The sequence below is a fragment of the Prinia subflava genome, chromosome 5, assembly GCF_021018805.1.
Source record: "Prinia subflava isolate CZ2003 ecotype Zambia chromosome 5, Cam_Psub_1.2, whole genome shotgun sequence".
NCBI lineage: Eukaryota > Metazoa > Chordata > Aves > Passeriformes > Cisticolidae > Prinia > Prinia subflava.
Window position 1 is genome coordinate 41644681 of NC_086251.1, and position 22085 is coordinate 41666765.

Here is a 22085-nt window from a genome sequence, read left to right on the forward strand (position 1 = left end):
GCCCGGGCTCCACCAGCCCCTTACACCGCGTCTGAACTGCCCGGGCTCCGATTCCCGGGTGCCCGCCCGGTGCCCCGCAGTCCAGATCGAAGGGACGCCGGGCGCCCACGGCCCGGACCGGAACCGGCTCCGGAGGGCTGCAGTGCTGTGCCGGGAGGAATCCAGCCAGCACCCCGGGGTGAGCACAGCTCCGACCTCCGCAGGTGTGAGCTCCCATCTCTTCCCAGGGGGTAACCCCCACTTGTCCAGAGATGAGAAGAAATTCATTCCTGCCTTTGCAGCATGAAAATAATGTAATGATTCTATCAGTCCTCCAAGGAAATAAGTAATTCTGTGCTAGAAGCAGATTGCAGATGAGAAATTCTGGGACCACATGCTGGACTGTGCTATGCCATTTTGTGCTTTTGCCCATTTCAAGCCTCACCTCCCAGGTTCTGTATCCAGGCCTGCCCACACTGCAGAGCCCCATGGAGCCCTGCACTGGCTCCCACCCCTGCAGCAGGGAGGCCAGGGATCTCTTCAGCGTTTGCCTACAGGCAACCATTTGCCACAGGCTCACATACTGTGCTCAGCACACTCCAGCCGGCCCCCTCATCCTGGCAGGGAGCAGCCAGCATGGGGATATCCTGGCAGTGCCATGTGCCATGCCAAGCTGGGCTGTCAGCCAGGGACACAAACACAGCTGGCTCCAAGTGCAGAGATCAAGGGACTAAAGGGTGTTTTCATTCCCTGATGCTTCAAGTTTGCCGCTGGTCTGGGCAAATTGCAGTTTTCCAGTTTCACGAGCATCAGCTCCATAGGGGTGTTCAAAGGCACATCTCCAGCTAAAGGCCACACCTTTGTCAGTATTTGGCTCTGAAGCTCAGAGACACTGGTGCTGCCCAAGGGTAAACCAACAGCCTTTTCAAAAAACATAGACACAATAACCTTTTTCTACAGATGTCATTCTCAGGAACAGTTGCACCATGTTGCTCAAATATGTCTAGATAAATTCAGCCTGAGCCCCTCAGTCTGGCTGGAGAAATTCAGAGTAAATATTAAAGCCATAAATGATGGAAAAGAAGAATTAAAACTGGGAGATTCATACAGATAGCAGGATGCAGTGCTACAGCCCCAGCTGCCAAGCAGCTCCCTTTGCCTCATCTTCCTGCTGCCTCTGGCTGCAGCTCCACCTCTCTCCTGCACTGCTGCAGGGTTATAAGTGATGCCGGAGGGAGGTATTGTGCTCCTTCACAGAGCTGGAGCTGAGCTATGCACCGCTCATGCTTCTCAGGCATGTGGAGGGCTTAAAAACCACAGGATGCCTGAGCCCTTGTGAGACTGCACGGGCAAGGCTCTTCTTGGGCCAAAATCAGGGCCACTGAGGCCCAGTACATAACAGAAAATAGAGGAAATTTTCTCCCTTTTGAGACTGCTTTGTATTTCGATTTTTGTTTATTATCCTATCCTATCCTATCCTATCCTATCCTATCCTGTCCTGTCCTGTCCTGTCCTGTCCTGTCCTGTCCTATTCCAATTGGGCACAAACTGGGCCAGAGGCAGGAAGAAACAAGTATCTCCAGAGAATAACATAAACACAGGCTAGGTTTGTCCAGCTTTGTGTGATCCCTGATGTCTTGGCAGGCCAAAGGAAGGGGAGAGGGTGTTCCTTTGGGACTGGGGCAGCTCACCAGCAGCAAGGTTGCCAGATCTGCTCAGAAGTCAACATTTCCCAGCAGTGTTTGTGAGTTTCAATGATCAAATATGTCAAATTCCGGTTCAGTAAGTCAGAGAATCCATGGCTTATGAAAAGTAGTCTTTACTTGCTCGAAAGCAGGGGATCAAATATTGGGGACCTAGTGGCAGATCACAGTCATGAGGCAATATAGAAAATCCCCATGGCATGGTCATCTCTGCTCTCTCCTGAGGCAGACTGTGTCCCCTGATGCACGGCAGCAGCCAAGGTCCCCAGGCCTCAGTGATGCTGTAGGACTGGCACTGGCAAGCCTGGAGTGAGAGGGCAAGCTGTATGGCTTCTGCTCATCACACATATAGCTAAAGAAGACAGCAGTGAAAGAGATTTGGAAATACTTTTTTTCATTCAGCTGTTCCCTAAAGTTTTAGGCATGTGTTGTTTGGGCTATGGTAGCTCCCGGTTGGAGATAAAGGTCTCATTTATGAGACTCATTTACATGAAACTGAAGTTTTATCAAAAGACATTACATTGTAGGCAACCTGTTCTCTGCACCCTGCTCCAGAAGTCAGCTGAGTGCTACCTCAGCCTTGGGGAGTCTAAAAAAAGAAAGACACTATAGGGGACACCGGGCTTTCTCTCCTTGGTTCCTCATGCTCCTTTACTGAAATGGCTGGAGTTTAACCCCTGGACTGTGCTTCTTCAGCCCAAAATAGATAAAATGGGCCAACACAAGCTTTCAGAGGATGCTGCAGAACAACACAATTTACTCAGCATCTGGAGGAGTCATAAATGCGGGACGCCAGGTCCCCCATATGAGGTGGGAGCAATGAAGCCCTTGGCATGTCAGTACGACTTGTCTTCAGTCACATTCTGGTGACTGTTCCCTGGTAGCCCACTTGCACATGTGCCTCTGACCATCGCTTGGGAACAGTGCTGGCCGTGCAAGACACCCAGCACTGCAGCCCTGAGGGTGCTGCGGGCGGCTTCTCCAGCACACAGTGCACTGCCCGCGTTCTCACGGATTGGAGAAATGGGAAGCAGTTTGGGATGCTCGTGGAAAACAAGGCTCTCGGTAACCCTTTGCATTTGGTGGGTCAGGTTCCTCTCTCCCCTGCTGGTCATTCCTGTCGAAGGCAAAGACCTTTTGCAGGTACACGACCCCTAGGAAGTTTCTTAGCTGCCACCCCTGCTGCCACCCCTGCCAAGCCTCTGAGCAGTGCTTCATCAAGGGGAGAGGTTTTGCAAACGGAGCTGAGGTCTCAAATACACCCACGCACCTGCCCCTACCGCGGTGGGGGCCGACCCCCGGTGTGCCCCACCGCCCTGGCCGATGGCCCCGGGGGCCCGCTCCGCTCGCCCCGGGGCACTCGCCGGGCAGCCAGCCCGAGGAGCCCGAGCGCCGCGGAAGCCGCGGCGAGCGGCGGATGCGGCGGGCACAGCCTCACACCAGAAATAGCCTGAGACGCGCAGACCCCGCACCAGGCGTTCTGCCGCCAGCTCCCCGCCCGCTCTCCGCTCCGAGCGCCGGGGCCGCCGCCGAGCCCCCTCCTCTCCGCACGGATGCTCGGTAGGCAGGGCGGCGGGGGCTGCCCGACCCCGTCGCGGGCCGGGAGGCGGCCGCGGCTCCCCACAGGGGCCCGGGGCTCCGGCGGCGCAGACCCCGAGGCCCGGCACCGGAGAGGGGGGGCAGCCCGGGCACCGCAGCCCGCGGGCCGCGGCCTCTCCGCCGCAGCGGGGCGGGCGGGGGGCGGGGCGCGGCGGCCCCGGCCCCTTCCCTGCCGCTGCCGGGCCCTGGCCGCTGCCGGGCAGCCCGAGGCGACCGCGGGGAGGGCAGGAGGGAGGCGGTGGGCGCGGGGCCCGGAGCGAGCGGGGCCGGGAGCCCCAGCAGGTCAGTGCGGGGCGGGAGGCGGCGGCAGGACGGGAGCCGCGGTCCGGCTGCGGGGCTCGGCGGCAGCGGCAGCGGGCGGGAGGCCCGGCGGGCAGCGGGGCTCCAGCGAGTGGGACTGGGGCACCCCGGGGGCACGACCTGGTGGCTGGGGTGGCGAGGAAGCGTGCGTGGGACTGATCCCGGCCCGCCCACGCCGAGCTGCGCCTGCCGGGTGCGGCTGCGGCGGGGATGCTCGCTGGGCGGGTGAGCCAGCATCTCCTCGGGCAGCCCGGGCACACCGCGCCAGGGCCGTTCGGCGGGTCCGGGAGGCACGGACGGGTTTGGTCGCTGTTGTGGGAGATTTCTGGGTACCTGGCTCTGTTTAGGCGCTGTTTGCCCGCCTTCATCGTGGACCATGTACCAAAGTGTTTGCAACTCATGCCTGTGTCTGCCCGCCTGAAGGGTGTCTGAGGCCCAGCAAGGCACAGGGGCTTCCCTGGGCTGCTGGAAGAAGTTGGTGGCAGAAGCAGGGAGAGAGCCCCAGCCCCTCAGTGTCCTTTCCCAGTGCACATGCACTGGCCTATGCCACTGGCCTGTGATGGAAGATAAAATGTCACCCCGCTGCTGTGCCATGTCATGGCTTGTGCTTGGTCCCCACGTCATTCTGGCCACAGAATCCTCCTTCTGGGAACTATCTAGCACCTGAGGGTGTTAGATATGCTGTGTGCTGGCAGGGGAGAGGAGGGGGAACCTCTCCCCATGTCTCCCTCCAGTTTTGTTATACTGATGATTTTGAGAGGGCTGGTAGGTCAGGGCAATCTAACTCTCTGGCCGAGCTGCTCTTCCCCAGTTTACGACTTCATCCAGATTTGTCCATGGGTGAAGGCCCTGCCTTCCCCCTTGCTTGCTTCCCCATCCTCACTAGCAGCAGCACTGCTGCACAGTGGGTTTGCTATTCAGAAACCTCCTGAATAGAAGGAGTGTTTTCCAGGAGAATGAGAGAGAGAGACCTTTGTCTGGCTGACAGATGTTATTTCTGCATGAACATCTTTTTCCTTTTAACTGTTTAGCCACCATCTCCAGGACTGATGTACATGCCAGCCCTTTCCCCTTCCAGAGAGTTCACGGGGGTGCAGGGTGTGAAGGGAAACTGGGTGGGAAAACAAGGTATGAGAAAGCACTTTGCCCCATGTGGAGATTTACAATTCTGTAGGACCGGTCAGGCTGCCCTGTCTGAGCAGAAGAGAGATAACAAAATATGCCATTTGGGAGAAAAGGTGCTGTTGTAGTGGTTTGCAGTAATTATTCAGAGGGGAGAAAGTGGGAAAAATAGGAAGCAGAAAGACTGTGATACCAAACCAGAACCTTGGCCTCGCTGCCTTCCCTGCTGCCCTGCAAAGTGGTGGTCAAGGCTGAGCAGCAGATGGAGAGGGAAGCAGAAGCAGCTCCTTCAGGAAGGATTTGTCGAAAGTATCCTGGCAAAGAGCCACTGGCAAACGAATAAGTAATAAATAAAAGCAGGGAGGCCACCAGCACCCCTGCAGACTCTGACTCCATAGCACATATGGGCTTTTCTGGCTTCCCTGTGAGCTTAAACCTCTGCCTTCTTCTTGTGGCTCCTGTCGTGGCTCCTGAAACTCCATTCCAATTCAAAGCTTTCCCGAGGTGAACTATTTCATCTCTGGTTTGGTGCCTGCTGACAGTGGTAAGCATAGGGTGGTCCTGTGAAGGATAGAAATAGTGATGCTTGCTGGGGATGCTGATCAGGGGTGTGTGTAGGCCCCCGCAGGTAAATACCATCCTCCTGCCATGCAGGGACTTCTGGCCCACGGGAACACAAGGCAGATTTCAGGACATCTTCAGAGCCTGCATCTGCAGAACTGTAAAAGGATGAGTGTCTGCTTTGAAATATTCCTTGCAGGAAATACTCTCATGTTAAGAGACTTCGAGAGCTTTCTGAAAACACAAAGAAGAGGGAGAAATGTTTCTAACACCCACAAATGAATTCAATTGATATTAAACTAATCAATCACCTAAACTCTTTGGCAAACATCAGAGTGCTGTGCAAATGCTGACTCCTCCACGAGTCCTACAACACCAAAGCCTTCTACTGTTGTGACTCTTGTGTTTCTTACTTACTTTAGTTGCTGTAAATATATTTTGTTTACTTAGCCCTAAGTTTGAAGAAAACATTGGATTGCTGATGTGCTGTGCTCAGGTTTGAGCAGGTTTGCTTTGAGATTATTTCAGGAGGAGCAGCTCTAGTCCTAATTTCCTTCAGCTATGGCTTGAACACATTCAGTGTGTTCACCTAACTAGCTGTCATATGAGAACTTAGAGCTTTTAAAGGTCCCGCTTGGCATCTACCTGCACTTTAAGGTGCCTAAATATCCTTTCAAAGCTTGTTTGAAGTTACTGCTTCAGTATGTCTGAGACTAGTAATTAGGCTGTGATCACACCTTGTTAATAGGTGGGGACAATGTCAGCAGTTTGCTCACACTATTACTGCAACAATGGGACAGACAGAGCGTGGTGCACAGCCCTTCCCATCGCCTGGGGCACTATTGTTGCTGGTTAATGGGTGAGAAAGGGCACGGCAAGTCCCTCTGGCTCTCTCTGCAGAGTAACTTGGAGGGGACACAGACTTAGCTCTCCTAGCCTGTTGCCCTGATCCCTGTGTCACCCTCACCACTGTTATCCTACCTCTGAGGAGCATGAACACCATTGTATAGAAGCATTTCAACACTGGAATCAGTTTTTAGTTCCAAGCAGAGTCCCCATGAGAAGCCGGGGTTGCCGTTTTGACCAAGGAGGGGCTCCTGGCGGTCATGGTTTCATCTTAAATAAAGATGTGTTTAAAATAGGGTACCAGAGCAGAGAGATTCAGTGCTCTTGTTCAGTGGGAGCATGTGAAAACTTAGGGTGACCTGATTCCCCCCTCCCCAGCACCAAAGTCTTGTGTCTTGTCATCCACAGATTTGTGGGTGAACAGAGAGGAAGGCAGGATCCGAACAAAGACAAGCTCCACTGCACCTCCAAGTGCTAAAAGGCAGCTTGTGAGAGGTGGAGAAATATGTCATTGTGTAATTTTGAGTTCCTCTAACAGAGATAGGAAAGTGCTCTGGCCCTGCTTCACTGGAGAGCACTTTGTTATTAGCTGGGAGGGTAGGAGGTAGCTGGGGCAGGAGGTGATGTAAGTTGAGACAATGAGCCCCTGATGTGCTGTGTTGGATGGGCAAGGGGAGACCAAAATTCAGAGAAGCTGGGGATGTGGGAGTTAGGGCAAACAACAGTTTTGGAAATGTAGCTGAAGAGTGGCTCCCAGTTGTTGCCCAAAGTGAGCCTGTGCTTTGAGAGATTCCTGTGAGAGGAATACCTGTGCAGCAATGTGGTCCACACTAAGGTGACACACGAGGGAAGTGGCACAGGCTGAGGTGCTGAGATCCTTTGAGGGCTGCCAAGCTGTGGGGTGACTCTTGAGGCATGGAAGTGGCTGGCCATGGACCACAGACACCTGTGCAGCTAGGGTCCCAGCCAGCATTTGGACAACCCCTATTACATGGGGCTTGGGACACACCTGGCTGGAGGGTCTGGTTCCAGCAGCAGGTTGGGATGGTCTTCTTGGCATGCCTGTGGTTTGGAGCAGAATGTTCATACTTTGAGATGTTCAAAACCTGGACATGGCCCTGAGGAACCTCCTCCAGCTGACACTACTTTGAGAAGAGAGGCAGAGAACATGACCTCCTGTCACCCTCAGTGCTTCTCAGCTTGTTTGTCCTGTCTTCTGACAAATTCAGTCCCCATGGGGTAATCCCCAAGGCAGCATTGGAGAAATGACCAGAAGCTGAAGTTGGCCTAGCTTTCTGCAAGCAGTATTCTGGAGGTCTCTCCAAGACTAGGAGACTGCCAGGGCTTGCAGGCTGGGGACATTCACTGCTCATTGTGTTTCTGGGCTGCTTTTCTCAGGGAGGGCAGAACTATGTGGAAGTATAATGGCAAAGAGGACAGAAAAACGAACCAAACTTTATAGACTTCAGAGTAAACTTGGTCTGTGCCTTGTTTGGCTCATGACCTGTTGCTAAATAGGATGGATGAATTAAAGTCAGAACTCAAGTTAACGATCAGAAAGTCATGACCTAAGTACCTGTTTTTAATCTCAGTGTGTTTGTTCTTCTGCTCTTTTCCTAAGGACAAGTTGATTCTCAGTGATGAGCATGATGTGATGCTTGGGGCTGAGCAGGAGGCTGCACTGTGCTTAAGTGAGTGGGTTTATAGCTAAAATATGGTTTTTTGATACTTAATATCTATATTTCTTGCATTACAAAATGGTGAGTGATGCATTTCTTACTAGATAACACTTAATTGTTTATTATTAATTTGGTCCAGCTGTATTTCAATGGAAAATGCAGTCTGATTGAAAATAGAGAATGTGAGTATTTAAAAGGTGATTTCTAGTTGGTCAAATAAAACTGCTTAAAATGTATGAGTCCACAAAAGAAAAGAGAATAAGTTATGAAGACATTATTTATATATGTAATGAATTTAGCAATGCTATACTGCTATACTATATTGTATTGTTATAATACCAAATCATAGGAATAAAATTTTGTTATCGGAGATGCAAAATATAGCCAGTGGTAGAACCTGATTGTTTTTTAACATTTAAGAATCAGAACTAGTAGAGATTATCCTCTCACAGTTTGTTAGGCTTTGAAAGGGAACCAGGCTTTCCTGCATTAACCTGCAGTAATTTTTCAGAACTCTTACTAAACTAATCCATGTACTAAGTTAATGGAAACATTTTTCCCCCTCTACTTTCAAAAAGATTGTTGCTGTCAGAGCCACTTATGCAGTTCATCAGGCTTTAGCTCTGGGTTTTCAGCCACTGAGCAGATCTGGCAGCAAGGATATACTGCATGAATTTCTATTTTTCACTGATGAGAGGGATATGAGGTCTTATCATGTAGGTTTTAATAATTTCCAGTTTTAAATTGGCTGTCTTTTTAATTTAAAAAGTTTTTAGTTCAGACAAAATCTGATTACTTTTCAGTCAGGTGTATGTTTCCAAGAGTCATAATTCTTTTATTTGTTCTGGTTCCAAGTCCTCTTTATTGCTTTTTCCTTTCATATTACTTCTGCTAATCTTCTCATCAAGCAGTTTCATTTGATTTTTCTGTTGGGGGGTTTTCATCAAGCTTAATTTTCTTTTCCCAAGTTTTTAATTTCATGTGTTTTCTTCCATTAAATTTTATCAATTTCTTCCTTCTTTAAAAACAAAGAAACGCCAAACAAAGGGAATATTGATAATAATTGTGGTATTGGCTGTGTAACCTCCTGAGAATTGTGCATTTGAAAGGCTTTCATGTTTTGTTCAGTCATTTCAGGAGTCAGAGGGTGGATGTCTTTGCAAATGCAGTCCTCTGATATCCTACACATTGGGCTGGAAAAAGCTAGCTGGAAAACTTCAGTAACTGAACTTAGAGAAGCTATGACCATGCCCTACCTCTTGTCTTAGGTACATACATACACTTTGATGACTATAGCTTTGTGTGCTCCAGGTTTCAGGATTCCTTCATCCTGGCAGCTGTGTCTGTCTGAAGGACCAACTGTTTATTTGGACAGTCCCTGCCAGAGTTAAACTTCAGGGGCTTCTTTGCCTTCCTAATGAGAAGGTGAATTTCCAGCCCTCTTAAAAGGCATGTTGCAGTTTGTTTCAGCAGTTTGTTTCCACATTTCTTTGGGCCTTGTTTTTTTTGCTTTTTAGAGGTGTTTGGGGGGAGGGGGGGTGTTTTGGTTTTCTTGTGTGGTTGTTTTTGTTTGTTTTGTTTGTTTGGGGGTTTTTGTCGTTTTTGTTGTTTTGGTTTTGTGTTTTGGTTTTGTGTGTTTGTTTTTAGGATGGGGTCGATTTTTTGTTTATATTGTTGTTTGCGGTTTTGTTTTGTTTTTGTTTTATGGAAAATATCCTGGAGGCAGCATAAATTTCTGTACATGTGTAGCCGTAAAAGTCCAAGCTGGGAGCGATACTCGGGGGTATCCATCCAGCTCCCCAGCTGCCCATGGGAGCCCTCCACGGCAGTGCTGTGTCCTCTCCATCCCCTGGGGCAGGAGAAGAGCTGCACAGGGATTTGGTGGGACCCTGCTGACCCTTGCTCCAGTCCTGCTCTCTGTGCTGCAGGCTGGTGTGCTCCCTGAGCACCCTGGGGAAAGCTCTGTGTTCCTCGGAGCTCACCCTGTCTGAGGGGTAGAAAGCAGGGAGAGTGTTTGTATCTCCCCCAGCTGAGCAGAGCTGGGCTGGCCAGATGGGTTTTGTGGCCGTGCCCTGTGCATGCCCAGCCTGGTGCTCTGCACAGCAGCAGCACTGTGGGAGCTCTTGGGTTCAGTCGGGTCCTGAACCAGCTGATTTAGCACTGGGTCTCTCTGTGGCATGGTGAGCATTAGGAGGAGCCTTTCCAGTGTCCTCCTGTGGCTCCTCACACCTGGCTTTTGTTGCTTCTTGGTCCCCTCCCTCCAGCATGACATTGATGTGCCCTGTGACAGAGCTGTGCTGCCAGGAGAAGCATGGAAGGCAGCTGGGCAGGGTTTGGAGAGCAGTGTGTCCTGCAGGTATCAGTGTGTCCACAGGGAAGATGCAACAGTGTGGGATTCAGCTTCACTTAAATGTTGGTGCCCACCACTCTGGGTTGCCTGTTCAGAGGTCTGCTCACCCTCCCAGAGCTGTGGTGGGCACAGGGATGCTGGGATGAGCCAGAACCCATAGCATCTGTGGTTGCACAGATTTTTGTCTCTAGTGAGTGCAGGTGTCTGGTGGCAATAGTGAAGCAAAGGGGTGTTTCGGTGCATGAAGTGTCCATGCTTTCCTGGAAGTGCTGGTTGCCCCAGGAAGCCAGTCTGGGAGGTGGCAGCTGTGCTGAGGTCTCATGCATTGACACCTTGCATTTTCCCAAACTGGCTGGAGGTGTTTCCATGTGGGGAGATGCTTCCCAGAGCAGGGACAGCAGCTGTGAAGCACAGTGAGCACCAAACTGCCCCTTACATGGGTCACATAGTGGATGAAGAGGTGGAGATTCTCACTCATTTCATAAGTGCCCTGCTGGTGCTGCAGAGGCCGAATGTGGGATCAGGTTCTCAAGGTGCTCAGTGCAGAGCCACAGTACACAGTGACAAGTTGGGATGTGCTGGGTGGGGATGCAGGAAGGGAGAACAGAATATACAAAGCCAGGCATAAAGCAGGAGCCTTGACTGGGATTGGGCCAGGATACCCAGCCATTCCACAAACACTTCCATGTCAATGCTGCATCCCCAAACATCTCTTCCAAAATGGACACAGAGCCTGTCTGATTCCTAATTGTGGCAGGGCCTCAGTAGCTGCTGAGCTGTGAAGAGGGTTGCAGTGGCTCTTGCTGGGACACCGATCCCTGCAGGGTGGGGGTGATCACAGAGAGAGAGATACTGTTCTGCTGACACTGGGTCCCCAATCTCTTCAGCCAGCTGTATTCGTAGTGCTGGCTCTGCTGTACCCAAACTGCCCTGGAAGGACAAGGAGGCGTGAACCTGGGGAGGTTCTTTTGGCAGCCATCTTCTGCAGTGCCTCGTGTTTAATTTCCCATTTTTTCTATTTCAAGTGAGCAGTGTTATGTGGAGGGCAGAAGGTGGCTGCCTGAGGACCCTGTGCTGCTGACAAAGTGGGCAAATCAGCAGAGGGGCTGCCAGCCTTTCCCTGAGCTGCCTGTGTGCAGGGAAGGTAGGCTTGTGAAGAGAAGCCAGGGACAATCTCTCTGCCTTCCCTCCCATTTTCCCCTGATCCTAGATAGCCTTTTTCCAAGGCTGAATGTGCCCATGAAGCATCTCTGATGCTGCCTTTTGGATGCAGCATGTTTGAAAGGATGCAACCCCTCAGCAAACCTGCCAGGCTGGGCTGGCAGCCCCTGCGCAGTGTTGTGTTGTGTGCTCTTGCAGCGGAAAAAGCTTGCAGGTCGCTCTGTGACTGCCCTGCTGCCAAATCTGCCATCTGTCTCACATCCTCTGGGCAATGCTGTGCCTCCCAGCCCACAGCTCCTCTTCTGCCACTGCCTTGTCCCTTTCCCAGCCCTCTGCTGTACATGTCCAGATGTGACACTTCCTTCCCTGCCTGAAGGGAAAAAAAAAATTCCTTGTGTTTTTCGCCATCACGTCCATCACTCCCAACACCCCTTGCGCTGGTGTGGGCAGCTGCTGGCCAGTGGATATAGGGAGAACAGGGCAGGACAGCAGCGCGGTGGGTGCAGGCAGTGCCAGCCTGCAGCACTGGCACAACAGAGTCTGTTTGCTGACCATCTGTGTCCCATTCATCCCCTGTGCTGGGCCACCTGCCACTGAGAGGTGTGAACTGGGCAGGGGGGAATCATGAACCCCAGTTCTGGTCCCAAAAGTCATGTGATCTCCTTCTTATCTCTAGTGCTCCAGGGCCATTTGACTCCCCAGATCCTTTCCATGGAGGAGATGAGAGCAGGCTGTGATGGCCTGCCTGCTCTGCTCTGCTTGGCTCTGCTGTGCCCTGCAGCAGGTACATGACTGTGCTGTGCTTGGGTGTTGTGGGCAAGAGGAATTCCTGGGGATGATGCAAGTGGTAGGGACAAGTCTTGTCACCATACGTGAGCACCTGTCACACTGGAAGGAGGTCAAAACAGTCATGCTTTGCAGAGCCACATGTCCGCAGCTCCACATGTGCCTGGGGGAGTTGCCTTCCTTCCTGGCCGCAGCAGCAGCTTTCCTCTCATCTCCCCCAAAAGCTGCAGAGACAACTGGATGAGTGCCCCAGTGACTGGAGGAAAGTGCCTACTGCTTCCTCCACTTCCCCAGTGAAAAGCAGCACCAGGACTGCCCTGCATGCTGTATCCCATCAAAAGCTTTCCCTTCCCTTTGATGCACTATTGACTCAAACCAGTGTGCTGAGTGCTAATCCCTCTGGCACAGCTGCATGCAAGGAGCATGGCTGGATGTGACTGCACAGCGGCTGCTGGGGCCGTCCCCACTTGTGCAATCCACTGCTGCCAGCACCCATGCTCCCAGGGCAGTGTGGTGTCACCCAAACTGCTCAGGAACTGGGCAGAGGTGGGAGGAAAGCCTTGTCAAGACCAGGACTGGTGAGCAGTTATGCTTATGGGCTGCTGCTGCAGTCCAAACCTCACTCTGCTCTTGGCACCAAGCACAGGCAATAGAAATGTTCTAGCTCTGCTCCAGATTTTAGATACTCTAAAATTGTATTTTGTGTGTGTGTGTATGTAGTGCTCTCAGTAAGAAGCCTCTGTGCATGCAGAGGGGAACTGGGCAGGAGTGTTCCTTTGCTTCTGCAGCAGAGTCAGCTGTGGAGGATGTTGTGACTGCTTGAAGATGGGGAGGGGTGAACAGTGGAGAGGCTGGTGGCAGCCAGGCACCAGGGCATCCCCCAGAGCAGTGTGGAGGAAGGTGCACTTATGGACCCAGGAGAAAGGGATCAGCAGGATAACCATAGCACTACCCATTGGCCCCTAGGAAGCTGTAGGATGACGGTGCTTGGTGGGAGGGTGCTCCCAGGTCCCTGTCAGGCAGCAGCAGACTGAATGGAGCAGAGCTGTGCCCAGCAGCACGAGTGCCAGGCCCTTGGTAGCCCACCACGTGGGCTCACTCCACTGGGCACAGCAGGCTGATGGGCATCAGCCCTGAGGAGGGCTGGCTGGAGCCCAGCAGTTGAGAGCAGCTGCACAAGGGCTTGAAATGTGCCTACTTTCTCCACCAACTCAGCAGTGAGGTCCCTGCCATCCCCAGGTGTGTCATGCTGTCCTGGCCAGGCAGGACACTGGGGTGCAAAGCCACCAAAATTGGTGGCCCAAATGCTGTGATGCTGTGCTTCCCAGTCTGCATCCCTTTCATGCAAAACCCAACTTCTCTCCTTGCCAGTCTCCTTCCTTCTGCCCTCAGGTGGAGTTCCCTTGGGTGATGGCTCCAGCTGGGCTGGTTGATCCCATGGCAAACAGTCTCTGCAGCACGTGGCTTTATAAAAGGCATCTGATAAACTTCCCACTCTCCTTTCTGTCACCCACAGCTCCCTGCTCCCCAAACAGTGGAAGGGACTTGGGGAAGAAAGATCTGCCTTTTCCCTGTTTCCCTCCTGTCTTGTTCCCCATCTCCAGGAACCAAAGTGCACCTGCACCTTGTGGCATTGTGAAAGATGCCTGTGACTCACTGTGCGGCTTCGGTCTGGCTAAGGCACAGCTACTCCTGGTGTCTGTACAGGTTTCCACAAGGGAGTGTTTTTCCCAGTGAAGGTGGCACTTTTCTCCACAAAGACCTTAAAATCCTCTGTGTGAGCACTGTAACCTGGGTGTCAGAAGGAGCAATCTGCCTATAATTGCCTGACATCCCACCACAGTTGCAGCCTTGCTGAGAGGTATCTTCCTTGGTCTTCGATGCTAGATGGGAGCTGCCTCTGCAAAGCGGGCTGTGCATGGGGGCACATGCTGTGGTCTTGGAGCTGGCAGGCAATAAGGAACCCAGGGATACCCCTTGCAGGAAGTTCAAGCCTTTCCCTTAGTCCAGCTGCTGCCATGGCCCTCAGTCACACAGGCAGCAGGGGCTGGGAGTTGTTCTCATGTGCGTGTATCATAATTACTTAATTAATTGCAAGTGCAGGGGTTGCTCTGGGGACCATGAACAGCATGCAGCAGCCCAGCTTGGAGCAGGGATCTGATGGTACCAGGGTGTCTCTTTACTGTTTTCCTGAAATATTGTTTTTCTAAATGGACATGTGTGTGTGCATGTGTATAGGTTAACTGAGAACCTCGGGATGATACCTTTCCCTTTTCCCACATGTGAGCTCCCTGGGTCTCCATTCCCTGAAGTCAACCCTGGCTTTGTCATAGTATCATATAAAAGTTTGGGTTGGAAAGGACCTTTAAATGTCTTCTAGTCCAATGCCCCCACAATGAGCTTGGACATCTTCAACTTGACAAGGTTGCCCACGGCCCTGTCCAACCTGACTTTGAACGTTTCCAGGAATGGGGCATCTGCCATCTATGTGGGCAACTCGTACCAGTGTTTCACCATCCTCAACGTAGAAAATTTCTTTTTTATATCTAGTCTGAATCTACCCTCTGTTAGTTTAAGATTATGTCACTACAAGGTCTATTAAAAAGTCTGTCCCCATCTTTGTTATAAGGTCCCTTTCCCATCTCTCTGCTCCCAGCCATTACCTACCAGCAGCCCAGCATCACCCTGCTCGGGTTGGTAATCCTTTGTGCCAAAGAGTGTTGATTTAAGTTTTATCAGAGGACAAAGGTGCACGATACTCTGGGGAGCTTGCAGCCCCATTAGCTCATGTTTGCTTGGTGCACTGCACACACAAATTGTGGTGTGAGGGGCTGTGTGCACAGCAGGAGAGTGAAATGCGAATCAGATGTGGGTTAGAGCCAACCTGCACTGGCAGCTTAGTCAAATGTGGCAAAAAATGGCTGGGGGTGGAATAAATAAATTCCGCTCCGATTCTTCCTTTCCAGTCTGTGTGCTGGCTCCAGCAGCTGCTGGCTCACACATGTGTGGAGGAGGCTGGAGAAGAGCTGCTCTCTGCACAGCATCTCCCACGCACTGGCCCAAACAAATCTCCCTGGCTCTAGATACCACTGTAAGCACTGTTTGCTCTCAGTTGCCTGGGGTTTGGCTTTATTCTGCCAAGGAGCACTCCAGCAAGTCAGCGTTGGTCTGCTCAGTCCACAGCATGCCTGCAGGAGAAGGGGCTTATGCAGGTGGCTGTTTGGAAGGCCACAACCATTGTCCTGCAGAGTCCCAAGGGGACTGGGATGCCTTCTCATTCAAAAACTTCATGGAACTTGGTCTGTCCAAGTGCCAAAAACCCACCCTGCATGGTGGTGCTGGGGAAGAAGGGGAGGGCAGGGAGCTGTGGGTGATGTGGCAGCCACCACAGGGACACATAGCAGGGGAGGGGTATGTATTGGTTTCAGGTGAGTCCCTGGGGCAGCATGACCCTGTATAGGGTTTCCTAAAGGTAGTGGCAACCTGCCAGTCCTGAGTGCAGAAAAATTTGCTTAGCTCCCCAAAATGGGGTCAGTCTCAGCCTCCTAGTGGGTTACAATACTTAGATGAACAGTGTTTGCAGGGCAGGTCAGAAATGGTGAAGCACTGGGGGTAGGAGCAGCAGTGCCAAAGGCAGGGTCACCACTGAGGGGAAGGAGCTTGCTGTGGGGTTTGCATCCCCAGGCTTGGGTGGGCTCACAGGTTGGCTCTTTCCCCAGCCTTCCTGCCCTGGCTGGCAGGGAGCCTGGCTTTGTACTCCTCAGTGAGAGAGCACTGCCAGAGCTTACTGGTAGGGAAAATGAAGCTTATCTTACCATTTTTAAGCAGATTTTTCTTAAGCTGTCATGCGCTCATGTTCATTTTCTCATTGAGTGGTGGGTATGGGTGTGAGATGGAGTAGGATGAATGAAACATGAGTTCTCATGAACTCTCTGAGCAATCATATCTTCATTGGCAATGAAAAAATATTTGAGCAGGTGTTTTTTTACCTTTAGGGGTCATCTGTTGCTGCAGAGTGGTCCTTTGCCTCCAAACCTTACTAACCCCAGCCTCTGTAGCTAACAAGCCATGTTCCTGCTTGTGGTATGGTCCTCCTTGTTTGAAAGATGTGTCTGATTTGCAGCAGGCTAACAGAACAGGCTGGTGTATGTCCCGTGTCCTGCTGGTGATAGGATGGGGTCTTCTGCTGGTGGGTTATCTCTCTCATACCCTGACAGGGTGTGAGCACAGCATTCACACCAGTGTCAGTGAGCCTGCCCAGGGATGCTGCTGCACAGGTGCTCACCTCACAGACCACGAGCAGCCAGATCCTCTCTTTGCTTTTTGGACCTCGAGGACATTAATCTCAAGAGGGAAGATTGAAGGGAGAGCAGGGAGGAACGCCTTGGACCTCTGTGGGGTTTTGGAGGTCTGTGTCTCTGGTCCCATCCCCTCTGTGCTCATACCTTTTGGGGACAGATGTGGCCCATGGTGTGCCTGTTCTCCCATGCACCAAGCTACAGGAATGGAGAGGTTACCATGCCCCGTGGTGCCAAAACTGCCAGGGTGTGTGCTGAGCTCAGCACAGGCTGTTGATGAGCCTTTTCCTGTCCTGAGGTTCTTGGTTAGCCATGCTGAGTAAGTGGCAGTGGCTTGGGTTTCCTGCCCTCCCTGCCACTGCAATCCCTCAAGGTCAGTCACTGCAGTCCTGCAGGGTGGAATGCTGGAGGTTTGCCTGCCTGCCTGGTCCTGTGCACACCAGGGCATGAACCTGATCTCCCTGTTACAGCAGTCCTTGATTTTCCCTTCCACAGCCTGGCCACAATCTATTTGTAATGGAAGAAGGATGTAGAAGCAGTCAGGTAGCACAGATGCTTGGTTTCTATTCTAGGTCCTCAGCCTGGCTTTTCTGAGTGGCCACAGCCTGCTCCATCAACAGCCTCATGCCCTGGCTGCCCTCTGGCCAGCAAAGTCAGTAATCCCACCTGTGTCAGAGGGGGATGCTAAGGCTGGATGAGCGTAGGCATGCTGGGAAACCCAGCTTAGTCATCTCAATGCTTCCAAGACTGTTTTGATGTTTTGCTACTCCAGCTGTCCATGAATCCCCTAGCAAATGAGTTTGCTGGCAGTATGCTTCAAGGGAAAGACAAATTATGAAAAATTGCATTCGCATAAAAGACATGCCTTATTTTTAATTGGAAATCTGATTCTCTGGATTAGTGCCCACCCAACCGGAGAGAAGAAACATATGCTGATGTATCAACAAAACAGAGAGGGCACTGAATATTCAAGGCAAAGCTTACACGCACTGAAAATGCTTCATAGAAATTATCCAGCCAATCAGTTTCAGTGGCAAATCTCATGCACTCACTGTGCATTCTCAGGCCACAAAGAGGAGAAGGAATTGCTCTACATGTTTTCTGACTTTTTGTCTGACCCTGTTTTAGTATCTTCCCTCTAAGTAAGACCTATAGTGGATAGACCATATATTGAAATTTCTGCCTTTATGTTACTGCTTCATTTTCCCACCTGCAACCCTGTATACCACTGTATTTCTGGACTGGTCTGTTGCTGTCACTTCTCCTGGACAGTGTCTTCTCTGAAGGACATCTGTCTGTGGTTGGCATCTAGAGGCCATGCCTTACACACAGCTAATGGAGAGCTGTCCTGACACCCATCCAGCGCTGTTATTCCCAACAGTCTTTGTTCCTTTGGCCCCTAAAGATTGGGAAAAGCACAATGGCAGTGGCATAGCAGGGAACAGGAACTGGTTTGGTGATCCTGTGCATTTTGTTGACCCTTTCAGATGCCCTTGCAGAGTGCCATCAAGTGAATATTGGAAAATGCTGAATTTTTTCATGTGTGTGATGTGAAAATTTAGCTTAGGCATTTCAACAATGACTTTAAGTGTGATCTGCAGTGTCCCTGTGATTTCTCTTTCTGTATACAAAAGAATTTAGCTCTCCAACCAGAAGGAGTTTGAACATGTTCTACAGGTCTGAGTTTAAGCTGTTCTTGGTGCATGTGAGCAGAAATCTCTTACTGTTTCTGCTGCATGCTGTTCCTGGAACATATAAATGATTTACTTTTAGCTGGTTGCCCCCAATAGTTATTTTAATGGTAACACTGCAGCTATGTAATTTACATAAGCTTTTCTGAGAGCAGCACCATAAAAGGTGAGACTAGCTGGAACAAATGGTCTAGAAAAGTAGTGATTTGGGTATTTGGAGGAGAGTTTCTGTGGCTATCTGGTGATGAAAGGAGCAGCAAAAGGGCAGGAGAGTGGCTTGAGATCAGGTTCAGAGGAGCTGTGATACACTGCAAAGGCTGTGTTTACGGGCTTGAGCATGACATGATGGCTCCTTTGGACTCCTTTGGAGTTGGAGGTTCTTAAGAGAGAGGGGACAGAGCTGGACTGGGTCTTCAAGTATCTTCTGCTCCTGAAATTTCTCTGTGCAGTCTGGCATTGTACTGTGTGGAGAGAAATGAGCTCATTGGGCTGGAAGGGTGAAGGCTTGAATTTGGGAGGTTTCTGGGCAGGAGAGCTGGGAACGGGAGACCCTAGCGCCATCTCCAGGAGGAACCCATTGCTTTTGGCCACCAGGAGCAAAATACCTGATATGGGAGAGGAAGGGATAGCAACAAGGACTTGATAGAGAAACACAATTTGTACAGATCCCTGTGAAAATCCCCCTCACCCTGCCATCCCTGACAGGATGTTACTCCTACAAGCGTGAAGCCGGTGCCTAGAAACAAGCTGCAGGATTTTATTGCTGTGGAGTGGAGTGGTGGTGATGGAGAAGGGACTTGGAGGTTGCTAAGGGTCTCCTTGTTTGTTTGCTGATGATCTAACAGTCCCCTTGGCCAGAGACACACTCTCCTTAACAAAAAGGCAGTGAATTATTTAGCAGCTGAAAATGCCAGATGGCAATGGCTCTGCTGCTTACAGAAGGAAAGGAGAGAGAGACATGCACATAGTGAGGAACAGATTGAGATAATTTCCATAGCAAAGAGCAGACCCTGACTAGAGGTCCTGGTGGCCCAAGTGGCAAGCAGGGGGCAGGCAAGCCAGGGCAAACAGCTTCTGCTTTCCAGAGGAGCCCCTTCAGTTCTTCCAGGTCTCTTCTAGAGGTCCCTTGTCAGAGGTCATTATCCTGAAGGGACCATGTTGGCCCTTGAAGTACAGGACTCCCAAGCGTGCCTAGGAGACAGGCTGTGACTAAGGGCACTGCAGGGACACTTTGCCAGCCCATCCGTCACCCCACACCTGGGTGCAAGTATCAGCCCCAGGTCTACTGAGATGCCCTTTGGAGAAGCATCAGCATATGTCAAGTGACCTGGCAGTTCTTTTGAGAGTCACACTAATGTTCAGCTCTCCCTGCTTGGGCAGTGATGTCTCCAGACATCATAGTCTGGACAGGTGGATGTGTATATGGATAGGGACCTCCGAGGAGAGCTGAAGATGCAGCATGGGCAGGTCTGTAGCAGACACTGAAGCCCATGGCTCAGGTGACATTGCACCATATGCACAGGAAAAGGGACTGCCGTGTGGCTGCATGTTTTGGGGAACTTGGTGCCTGTAGCTCAGCAGCTTCTGACGTCCCTTCCAGGCATCTTGTAGTAGTCAGATGCCAGCCTAATACTGCAGTGGGGTGAGACTCAAGCTCTTCTGGGCTCATAGCCTTGGTCCAGTCATCTCAGGCACTCTTAGGCTTCCTGCAGGGATTTTTCTTTGAAATGGAATTTATGCTTCAGAAATGAAGAAAATAGTAAGTCACCATCTTTTTTGTGTGTGTTTAATTTGGAAACTGCAAGCACCAAGAGTAGTTCCTTAATTCTTCAACCCTCTGGAGATCTTGGGTTTACAATCCCTTGGGAATATTCAGTGTCCAGGTTATCAGACCTTTTTTTTTTTTTTTTTTTGTCAACTCTTGTGTTTGAAAACCTCCCTCCTCCTCAGCTTTTTCTTTCCCTGGATGAGGAGGTCAAAGAGAGTCATCTCAGGCATGTAACGTATGTCAGCTCTTGCACCAGCACTCTGGTCCTGCCCACTCTGGTCAGCTGTGGGTTGGGAGTGTCTGGGCTCCTCATCAACTTTAGGACAGGACTAATCTTCTCCTTGTGAACTTTAGAACAGGACTCCTTGAGCAGCAAACTGTAAGGTCCAAGAGAGAGAGGCTGAGGCCACAGCCATGCATGTAAAATCAGTTGCTACTGTAGTCCCCCATCTATCACACAGACACAGCACAGGTAAATGTTTCCTAACAAAAGCAGATCTGTGTAGAGCTTAGGAATATCCCCTTTCTAAGCCACGTCATTTTCTGTGTGCTGTTTCTGTGCTCCCCAATGACCTCTCAATTAGGTTTCCTTTGGTGTTGAAGAAGATCTGATCTTGTTTGGTCTTGGTCGCAAAAACTGCCATAAACGCTTTGTGTTTCCACATCTCTGGAGGTCCCATCTGTCTTTGTTTGCATTCTCCTCCACTGCTTAATCAAACCATGGATCCTGCTTCTCTTCCTCCACCCTGTTCATGTGGGCTTTGAGCATCCTCCAGCAGGGATTACCTGGTGCTGGATGACTGCAGGGGCTGTAGCAGTGTCTCAGTTGTGGCTGGAATACAGATGAAAAGGAGGGAGAGGAATGAATGCTCAGTGACTTGAATGCCAGCTCCCAGGAGCACGTTATAAACCACTCTTGAGTTTCCACATAGCCTTTGCACTGGTCAAAATATACTGACCTCAATATACTGTACCCATCATGTCTGCAGGGCAAGGCACTTATAAAACTCCTTATAAACTTCAGGCAGGCCTGAAAATGTTCTTGTCAGGAGCACAAGTTCTTGAGAATAGGGATGTAGAGTAACTGTGGTTGGAAGAGCCCCCTTGGAGGTCATCTGATAAAAACCTGGCTCAGGGACAGGCCATCTTCAAAATTACATTTGGCTGCTCAAGGCCTCCAAAGACTGGATCATCTCACCACAGACACAGCTGTTCTTCTCTGAAGGCCATGCAGCTCTTCAGGCACGAGAAGCAGCTGGCCAAAGGTGTTGAGGGTGATTCCAAAGCAGAGGCAAGACAGGCACATAAGGACAGGAGACTCTGGCCCCCTAGCCCCCACCCCATGTTTTTTAGTGTTTGCTGTGCTGGTTCCCTCTCCTCATCTTTGTATGGTGAGTGCAGCAGCCGTTCCGTACTGTCCTGTGGCATCCCCATGAGCAACAGCCATGCTTGCTGCTGTAGGGGGCTCATTCCCAGAGGTTCCAGGCACTGCAGGTTTGGAGAGGATCCTCTCCTACCTAAAGCATGGTGGTAGGAAAGATTTTGGCAACAAGCCACAATCTTGGCCATTAATGGTCTTTAAGTGTCTCCTGCCAGTGAGGACTGTAACCTATGGTATCAGCTCCTAGGGAAGGTGGCAGGAAGCTCAACATCTAGGGTTTTGAGAAGCTAACTCTTCTGAAGAGATCAAGATATCTTGGAAGGAGCAGTTCTGCTTAGGTGGAAAGAGGAAAGGAAAGTCCTCTAACTCTTGAGTCACACAAGTCACGATGCTGGAGGAGGACAGCAGGCTTAGGGATATTCCATAGACAGTAGGTATCTGGCTGTGGGGAGAGAAGCAAGTGCAGCCCCAGCAGCGCAGTTGTCAATATCATCATTGCTGTTTTTTTCAGAAATTCAAACAAATGCTTCAGCTTCTCATTCCTGCCTGCTGACAACACCAGCGTGGCCATGACTCAACCAGCTTCCAGGACTGAGGGGCAGAGGTGGTGAGAGTCCTGTGTCAGGTATGACAGAGACAACCAAATAGCATGGGGTTTAATGGGGTGGGGAAAGGGCAGGTAGCTGTGAGATTTCTTCAGCAACACCCTCTGCCTTGTGTCCAACAACCTCTCCCTGAGAGAAACTGAGACTGGGGAAGCTCTGAGGTCACCAGCCAGCCCTCTCCCCTCCATACCCTTGGTGAGCTCCTCAGACCTTGCTGGAAGAGACCTGGAAGAGCCATGGCCCCTTTTCAAGCAAA

At 51.0% G+C, this 22085-nt stretch overlaps 1 protein-coding gene across 5 annotated transcripts in view; it reads left to right on the forward strand.

Annotated features, from left to right (window-relative positions):
- Nucleotides 1-3072: 3072 nt before the first annotated feature.
- Nucleotides 3073-22085, forward strand: part of TMEM63C (transmembrane protein 63C) — a 32387-nt gene continuing 13374 nt past the window's right edge. Inside the window, exons 1-3 of one of the 5 annotated variants that reach the window (XM_063399059.1) lie at nucleotides 3073-3242; nucleotides 7732-7801; nucleotides 21736-21849. The gene's annotated coding sequence lies outside the window, so the exon portion shown is untranslated. Of the gene's footprint in view, nucleotides 3243-3406; nucleotides 3564-7731; nucleotides 7802-21735; nucleotides 21850-21875; nucleotides 22025-22085 lie in introns of those variants that run through there. The other 4 variants (XM_063399058.1, XM_063399060.1, XM_063399057.1 and 1 more) reach the window with 4 other exon arrangements.